The sequence below is a fragment of the Rhagoletis zephyria genome, unplaced genomic scaffold, assembly GCF_001687245.7.
Source record: "Rhagoletis zephyria isolate East Lansing unplaced genomic scaffold, Rhagoletis_zephyria_1.1 Rzeph_scaffold_16802, whole genome shotgun sequence".
Lineage (NCBI taxonomy): Eukaryota > Metazoa > Arthropoda > Insecta > Diptera > Tephritidae > Rhagoletis > Rhagoletis zephyria.
Genome location: NW_016173866.1, coordinates 1 through 10,012, shown reverse-complemented (window position 1 = coordinate 10,012; position 10,012 = coordinate 1). Strand labels below are relative to the sequence as shown.

At 33.5% G+C, this 10,012-nt stretch overlaps 1 long non-coding RNA gene across 1 annotated transcript; it reads left to right on the top strand.

The window, feature by feature from the left end:
- Positions 1–201: 201 nt before the first annotated feature.
- LOC108379616 (uncharacterized) lies at positions 202–7,194 on the top strand. Its single transcript, XR_001849496.1, has 3 exons — positions 202–301; positions 5,371–5,372; positions 7,178–7,194. It is a non-coding gene; the product is annotated as an uncharacterized LOC108379616 (long non-coding RNA).
- The last annotated feature ends 2,818 nt before the right edge of the window (positions 7,195–10,012 follow it).

The following is a 10,012-nucleotide window of genomic DNA, read 5'->3' as shown; positions in this document are numbered from 1 at the left end:
TTGGAAAAAATCATGAATTATTTCAATAAATGGATTGGAAGAGGTGGGCCAACACCATGGCCGGCGCAGAGTTCCGCCGATGGATTTTCACGTGTGGGGTCAAACGAAATGCCTCGTATACTACCAGGAAATGTCTCCGATCGATAATGTGCATTAGCGTGGGCCGAAAATCCGTTTTTTTTTTAGAAGTTTGATTGGTGATAGCAAAAATATGGTTCATTATGCTCTAAACACAATTGTGTGAAAGATGAAAATTTTTGGTCAAAATCTTAGGCTCACCCAAGTCCATCATAGTTCAAGTGTAAACAAAAAAAATTCTTAGCTTACTTCGATTCTCTACAAAAAAGGTTCATATACCAAATTATGTTAGACTTATACTATCGAAGATACCTGCAATTTAAGAAAAAAAAAATGTATTAATTAATGTATATATTAATTTTTATTTTTGAACACATTGAACTATGATGGACTTGGGCTGAGACAAAAGATACTTGTCGTGGCTGACGAAATTAGGCAGCATCTACATACGGACGAAACTCATTTTTTAACTGAATAGAAAAAAGCGGACCTTGAATTAATATTTAAAAACCATGTGGCCGTACAAGCAAAATAAAATATATATATTTTTTTTAATAATCTTTAACACTCATGTGATCGGGTACTCTGACCTTACATAAGTGGTCGGCATAGGTACAAATGTACCAATATAGGATTTGTATGAAAAAAAGTTCTTCATGTACAACTCTGTACTTTTTTGTGTGTTGGTGAGTGTATGTGCCCTGCAGTAAAATTTACAGACAGTCTGTTAAAGCGCTGGTTCCGCCCTATACATTTCAGAACTATCTCTGAACTAGTGCAAAACGGCTGCAGAGAGGGGCAATTGAAACTTTTGGTGTGCTAGTTCCGCCCTGTTGAGAAGTACATAACTGCACAAATTGTCACTTCTTGTACAATACTAAATAGCTCAGCTGGAAGACCTCCGACTCTAATATCGTTGGCCGCGAGTTCAAATCGCGGTGGAGGCAGTTGCGATTTTCAGATTTAATAAATTTAAATTGTTGAGTGCCGCTTACAAATTGAAGAGAAAGTGATCAAATTTAATATAAATAAAATTAAAGAATAATAAAATTAAATAAAATGCAATCTGTAAAAAGAACAGAAAAAATTAACAATATATAAAAAAAATCGAATAATCAAAATTTTTTTCATAAAAAACTTATTGTTACAGATCTGTCCAAAAATTTAAGTAGTTTTAAATTTTTTGCTCATAAAAAACGTATTGTCCCAGAACGGTCGAAAATGGAACCAGTTCAGAACTAGTTCGAAGGTTCTGCAAAGGTGGCAATTTCCACTTCGTTGGACATCGCCATTGCCGTTGAAAGCGTTGCGTTGGGACAGATCGAGAACCAGTACCGCCTCTCAATTAACTCGTTCTGCGCTAGTTCTGAACTAGCGCGATTCACTGTAGGGTGGGTGCATTTGTGTATGAGTATGAATTCATGTATCTGTATGTGTGTTAGATATTCTAATTCAAAAGTTGGTAAAAGCAAACTACATATTTAGGCCGACAAAAACAAGGTACTGGTTATATTTATTCAGCACTTACAGGTCTATTCTGTGCTGGTAAAAAAAAGTTTGTAACCGGTAAATAAAGTTCCTGTAAATTTTTAAACCCTTTTCGCATTCTGTATACTCTTGTATCCGGTAAATTTTGTTACCATCTCATAAGCTGGTAACAAGTATTGCCCCGTGAAATATGAATGCCAGAATTTGCACAATTCTTCATAGCTGAATTGCTGAATACTTTAACTGCATTACCAACGTACCTAGAATCGCGGTGACAAGAACTGGTAACATTTTTTATAATAAAATTTTCCGGTTACAAAATCTTCGGTAACGTGCAGAATAGACCTGTTAATGGAGATCAATAATAGGGTGGTTGACTCGGTATTTCAAAACCAGTTTCCACCGGTTTGTTGGATATCTATGGGGGTTCGTTTGAAATCTTTTNAAAACCAGTTTCCACCGGTTTGTTGGATATCTATGGGGGTTCGTTTGAAATCTTTTTATTTCGAATATCAAATAAACCGGTTCTTTTTTTATTTCATTCACATCTTGACCTCCCAATAAAAGTTTAGCGTTTTTCGAAGTTTGCAAGGCTTTTTCCAGTTTAAGGGAACCCCTAAATACATAGTTTTAAAATTATATCTTAGTTTATTTGGGGATGTACAGTATATCATCATATGATTCCAATAAATTAATGTGCGGCGCTAAACCGACACAAATGGAGGAATCTACACGTATACTCCACCTCCCAAGAAGCGTTTTTCGGCGGGGTTCGTCATTGTCTGCCGAGGAGCGACCGGTATTTGTTTTGACGTTGCTGGGACCAGAAATTGAACCATAGATCTCCCGTGCCAGTAGGACCTCTAAGCACTCGAATATGGCGACAAGAGCTCTATTCAAAGCTGACAAGAAAGTCAGAAAAAAATTAAACAAAGTATTAAAGTTAAAATAAGACCATATCTGAAATTTTCATTTGTGGTGTTGTACTACGTGATTCATCTCGCGTTTGTGAAAACCACTTCACGGAAAGTGATTTCATTAATTGTTCGTCCGAATCAAGCACTTTCAAATGAGCTCGTTTATACCCAGGCGCAGTCCCAATGCCATACGAAATTACTGATACAAGTGAGGTTATAGTACGAGATCAGGATACATTCTTTGTTGATGTCCAAACTCAAACAGGCGACTCTTTAGAATGCACGTTGAGATTAGAAATATTTCTTCTTACCGAAATAATTAAAACCATGCAAGCAAGTATGGAAGAGTTTAATTTAAAAGTGCTCGAAGCAAAGTCATTAATGGAAAACTATTTCGCATGAAAAAAATTTAATTTCAAAATTGTTAAAGTTAAGCTCACATATAAAATTGGAAACAAATTTAAAATCCTACTTTTATAAGTGTCGAATAATGTTTAGGATAAAAAATTTATATATAAAAATAAACGCACAAAAGCATAAAACTTGGGCAATTAAAAACTAGAAAATTGCTAAAACTATTTTATAAACAATTTGTTTTATTTTATTCACAAAATATAAATATTCCAGGTATTGTAAGTAAAACAAAACTATAATCGAAATAAAAGCCTAGGGCATCAGTGCTGACAAGATACATGGCAGCTAAGGGTTAATTCGTTTGTTTATACTTTTTGACATTATAGTACCTTAAAAGAGAGAAGCACTGAATTTTCAATCACACCTTGTTTAATACACCTTGGTTCTAATGAACTTATATATAAGTATTTTTGGTTTCTCTTTTATTCACATGCTCGCATTTTTTATTATGAAAAAAAAATAAAAATTTGCGGAAGAGCAACAGTAAAAAAAATTGGCGAAATCAACGGTGATTTGTAGCTGCTGCCAACTTGTACATTTATTTACTAAAATCGACTATGCTATAAAATTACATACTCCAGAAAATTCTTATATTAACTTATTTCAATTGAAAAATAATTAAATGAAAGAAAAATAGCGCAGAAAAAACGCGAAAAAGGTTTATCGCTATTCAAGTCCATGATAGTGGTGCATAAGCCAGAGTCTTGAAGCAAAATAATGTGCCCGTTCAAGTGAAACGGTGTGTATATTAGAGTCCGAAGCATGCGTCATTCTAACTAAAAGACATGTCGTGCAACATGTTGGTAAGGGCATAATGCAAATACTACATCTAGTGCATACCTCTACAAATGCAAGCAGGTATGTATACATATGTGTGTATATGTATATATGTGTTTTGAGGTGAATGTATATGTGTTATTATGTCACAGCCTGAATGCAGCATTAAGGCAATATTTGCTACAGTTAAGTTTAAAAATCATCTACTTGGCTTAGTTACTCCCTACTACAGTGCATGGCTGTGGGTTAGTTTAAACGCTTGAGCTTGCTAGTTTAAACTAAGATTAGCCAATCAAATATCAGCCATATGTTCAATATAAACGCAGTTTACGAGTTTAAACTGGCACTTAAAAACTGGCCCATATGGCAGATGCTCAATTGTGATCGATGAAGTTCGTCAGAGGAATCCCCTCTTTCAAAAAGAGGTTTCTGACAATAATTAATTGAAAGTATGATTTAGTACATACATAGGTGTAGGATGCATAGAACTTAAAAAGATAGTGCATTTGACTAGATAATATGTAAATAGTTTCTAAAATTATTGCTATTGCCCTGCTCCGGTGCAAAATGTGTTTGATGTTACACTCAACCCAGTAAAAGGGCATGTTCATGCCTTCTAGTCCTTGTCTAGCTCACGCATTTCATAATATTGTCGTTTTAAATAACCAACTGATTTTCAGGGCAACCATCTCCCCTGACAAAGCTTCACAGCGCTGAGAATATGCTTCTTTGTCTTAGAAGAGTATGACATTTTAACAAACGAAGACAAAATTTTGTCACCCTTTGCCTTTGATTTAGAATCGAACACGGAAAGAGAAATGAGCAATCAAAAGACGATATTTTTTGGTTGAAACGAAATCACCACAATTTTACGAATTTATTACAAAACTAAAAATATTTGACGAACTATCAGCAATATACGTATGTATGTTCGCATAAGGATCATCAAGATGAGAAAAATTTCTATACATATAAAATAATGCAGTTCTCACACAACCATGAGTGAATGCATGTAAATATACATTCATATATGCATATATATGTATGCAGAAAGGTTTCCAGTGTTGCCAAACATGGACTTTTCCTACCAAAACTGGTCGGTTTTTTCCATTTGGTAGGTTGGTAGGCTAGATTGGATTTTGGTTGGTTCCGTGACAATAATAGTTATTTGCGAAAAATATAAAATATAAAATATGTATATCCAAACATTTTACCATTGTCCACCTGACAGAGACTTCATTGTATTGGTCTTTTAATACGGTAGTAAGACCCATTGTCACATGTGCGGTACAGGGCTGGTGACCAAAAGCTATGCAAGTAAAGGCGGGTTCTACCTTTAGCAAGCTGCACCGACTGGTCCGCGTGGGCCATTACAGGAGCTGTGGGCACCTGTCCAACGGATGATCTTGGTGTCATTACAGGGATTCCTCTTTTGCCTATTCTGTTTGAAAAAGAGGCCTGCTGGAGAGCTGTACGACTGCTTAATATGATCAGTAAAACAAAATTTGGGATCTTCGGGGTCATTTGGAGATTCTAAAGCCATTCCTGGATAATCCCGAGCTATCCTTCAACAAACCCTACAAGGTTAGAATTCCTGAAAGGGACTGCTGTGAAGTGATAATAACTATGATTGGCGAAAGGTCCCAAGCATGGTATACCGACGCATCAAAGATGGACGACGAGAGTACTGGGGCAGGCGTATTTGGACAAAAATTCCAGATAGTCTGCCAATTTACACATACCCATCTATATTCCAGGCGAAAGTCTTCGCAATCGAAGTCTGTGTAGAAGGACAAATGGGGCCAAATTAAATATTATGTACGATAGTCAGGCAGGTTAAAGGCCTTAGACGCTTTTAAAATGGCAGCAGGCTTGTGGAAAGCTGTAAAACTTTTTTGAACCACTTGGAAGCTCACAATAACTTAACAATGTGGTGGGTTCCGGGACATGAAGGGTTTGAAGGCAACGAAGCTGACTGTCTCGCAAAGCGTGGATCCCACGTGACATAAATAGCAGACTGCTACACTTTGGGGAACGATTGTCTTCTTCATCTAAAATTTTAAAGATGGCGCCTTCCAAAGTGCCTAACTTCTTAAAGAGAATAAGGTTGGAGTGATTACAATTATACAATTGTATTAGTCTGTACAGTAAAATGAATTGTTATGCGTAGTTTATTCGTTTTTATTATACTAGTTGTGTTTTATTTTTTCTAGTGTTATGTTATCTACACTTTTAATTTTGGTAGGAAGTTTTGGTTGGAACAAAATTTCTCCGTGGCAACACTGAAAGTTTCATTGCCTGTCTATATGTACGCATACTTTTAGAGTCAGAAGACAGAGTGAATGTGAGAATTTAATGGGCAGAAAATAACAAATCGCATTGTTGGAACAATCAACCCACGAGTACGGGTATCGTGACGGAAAGTCGTCTATATACATACATACGTATATAGTTAATTACTTAGACACATACTAACGTAGGTATACTTATTCAAATATATAAACTAAATTTGAATTTGTATACATATTTGAGCGTATTTGTGCCATGTGCCTCACCTACTCGCCACAGAGAGTTCGGAGCAGATTTAAAGGCACGTCACCTTTGAGATATTTTCAGTTGAAATTGTGCAGTGGTGGCGATTGTTTCGGGTTTTTCTCAGTTCGAAACGTACAATTTATTCGAGGAAGAACAGTGATAAATGTGATTTTGGCGCCACACCTAAAGCACCAGTAGTGCACTGGGTTTCTTTGTTTAACGGAAAATAATTTAATCTACTAAACTAATAAATATTTTAGTAGCAAACTAAAAATAATAAATTCTCACAAAACATTACTTGAGTGAAAAATTGTTAATAATAAAATATATTAATCGAAAATTAGCAGTGAAAAGGTAATAAACATAAGTATGTTAAAATGAATAGAACACGATTTAAAAATATTAGAGTTTGGGCGTTGATATTTGAATATATAATTTTCTAGAGGGTGACAAATTAAAAGCAGATGCAGCAGTGTGGCCTGATTGTGGGGGAAATACAAATATAAATAAAACAATTAACAAAAGAATGGGTGGAAGAAAAATGTTTTGCGTGGTAACCGGTCGGAAGCGAATATATGTATGTACATACATACATAAAATAAAAATAAAAATAAATAAATAGTTCAGAAATAAACGAAAAGCGAAAATAAATGACATAAAATTTGGCACACATAGTACTTGCATACGTAATTAGTAAACTATTGCATGAAAGCTGTGTAAACAAAAGTTTTTGTAAAAGTAATATGGCGTTTGTAGATCAAAAAAATAAAAATACAATGTCAAGGTATTTATAAAGGTTTGAAAAAAGAAAGTGAATAAATGATGAAAATCGAAAAGTAATTTAAATAATTTTTTTTTGTGACAAAACGCATATTGCGGTTTTGGGTATCAATGGTTTCAAAAGTCTTTTTTCAGCAAGTAATTTAAAGAAGTGCGTTTAAATAATCTCTAAATATGTTCATAGAAAGAAAAATTTTTTTTCTTAATTAAAAGAAAACCTCACTAAATTTTTAAATGCAAACAAAACTAAGTAAAAAAATCGTTTCAACAAGTAAATTTTAAGCAAAAAACACAAAAATTTAGGAGTACCGTTGACTTCTTCATTATCCGATGATCGGATCTAAACCAAATATGTATGGGACTACATTAGAGGTATCACCTTTCCGATAAAAACAATTATAGAAAACGGGTCACATCCTCTTTTTAACCGACTTTCAAAAAAGGAGAAGGTTATCAGTTCGTCGGAATCTTTTTTTTTTTTTTTTTATGTATGTTACCGCATAACTTTGGACCACGTCAACCGATAGAAGATTCAAAATCTGTCCTAGATATCGTGTAAAAGTTTGAAGTCGTTTTCAAACTGATTTCAAAACAAGTAATTTTTAGCAAAAAAAAACCGACTTCAACTCTCATATAAAAAATAATATATATATATATATCTCATGATCCACTGATCTTATCTTAACCAGATTACCTCTGAGACACTACCTTTCCGATGAATTATCGAAATCGGTTGACGTGGTCCAAAGTTATGCGGTTATGCATACATAAAAAAAAAAAAAAAAAAAAATATTCCGACGAACTGATAACCTCCTCCTTTTTTGGAAGTCGGTTAAAAAATTACCGGTAATCGCAGCTTGTGTGTACAAAGTATGTAGTATTTTTTCTATGAAATTATAAGTTTTAAAAAATTTGATTCGAAGAAGATTTTTGTTTCAACATTTGAGTAATGTCAATTACAAACCTTCGTTGCTCAAGTTTTATTCCCATATTTGGATCATTACTTGAATGTGAGGTTTGTCAATCACAAAAAACTACTAAAAAATATTCAGAACATCTTGCCAAAAAAAAAAATCTTAAGTTGGTCCCTAGTAGGTTTCTGCCAAATGGGACAAGATTTTAAAAAATACTGGCCAGATGACTATCGAACATCGACAGACGATTTCATTGCTGAATTTACCATGTGGCGCAGGTGTACCTTCTTTTTTCTCTTCAAAAATTGATGTTTAATAACCGTCTTTCTTCCTGGTACTGGTCTATCGTTCTTAAAGAATAGCTACCTGAGACTGTTATTGACACCTTGTGTAAGTCTTTATCCGAAAATTTTTGTTTATTTGAAAATAGGTGCAACAATGCCAGTATCTTAGGTTTGTTCCACAAGCTACTTGTAGAAAAACTCGAGCAAAGTTCAAACTGTCAGCGTATATCAAATAAACTCTAAAACTTACTTGTGAAACGCGTATGTGTAACTCGAAGTGACTTCGAGTAGCTTGTGGAACAAACCTATTATTTATTAAAAAAAATTTGAATGTCAAGTAGAACAAAAATTATTCCAAAGCAAAAAAAGTGTAAACACTTCGTCAGTTTTTCCTTTTTAAATATACATATACATACATTCATTGCAAACCAAAGTTCCAGAAAGCTTAACGAAATCTTTAGGAGTATCTCATTTCTGTAACGATTTTTTTACGAATCTTCAAAGAAAATTATATGAAGTGGTTGACACGAACTCGTAAAGAAATTTCTGTACGAAAAATAAAGAAAAATCTGAAAAAATTCTGTAAGAAATTCTTCACATAGCAGCATTATTTTCATTGCTTTGCCGATTTCCTTCCGAAATTTCGTAAAAGAATCCAAGTGTGCACAGTTTATTTTTATCTAAGAAAATTGGGCAAAACATCGCATGAGATCTTTACGAATTGTCTAAAATTTCTCTGAAAGGATATTTTGCAGGGTACATATACATATATGAAACATATACATATATATATGTACTGATATATCAGTTCTTTATTCATTTGCACATATATCGCACAGCAAAAAATAGTGTTAATTGAATTCTCAGTAAAATTAATGCTTGGAGTTAATGGCCGTTCCGATAATTTAAATTTTTAATTAAACTAAATCCCAAACAGTGTGATGAATGAAAAAAAGAACACAAAAACACATACAAATTTTCTTTATATGGGTGTTAAATCGACAGTGCATAATTGTGTATGTATGTATAGGTAAAATATATACATACATACATACGTTCGTATGTATTTACAAAAATCTTGAGTAAAAATAGCATCCGTCGCGTGCCATATTTATTTTTATATAGGTATGTACATAAAAAGATCTGCTCATTTTTATTAGATTGTTTTAGTACCTACTTCTAAATATGATCTTATACTTAGTATGTATTTAAGTAAATACTTGTATAAATATCTACCACAAATTAATGCCACATATCATTCTTAAAAAGAACCCCGTCGTTCTTTTTCATTTGAAAGGCCAAATATTTTATAGATAATCAAAAGACTTTTATCTATTTAGTATGTATTTAAATAATAGACGTCATGGTAACATACATACGTTTTTGCTAACAATTTTTGTACCCAAGGGCGGATTATGCGCAAATTTAAATGACGTATTTTTAAATAAAGTGATCAATTGTCGTCATTGTTCCGTTCCCTTACATTATTCTTTAGTAATACTATATCCACCTTTAGTCTTTACCATCAACTAGCATTAATATCTGGTATCGAAAGTGTCAAAAACTTTTCTGATTTTTTTTTCTAAATCAAAGCGTGCCATCTGAAATACAAAAAAAAAAAAAATAAGATAAAATTGAAACTGGAAAATAATTGTTGCAACTTTCTTTCTTAATAAATTTATTTGCTTCTCGAAGCATTGATCCATGCTTTGCAAGGCCGAATAATCAGCGGGCTGAGTTGTGCGAAGGTTCCAAAAGCTGGTATTCAATCGCTCGTTTTTTATGAAAAATGATTTTACATGCAAATAGATTTTAACAATTTAGA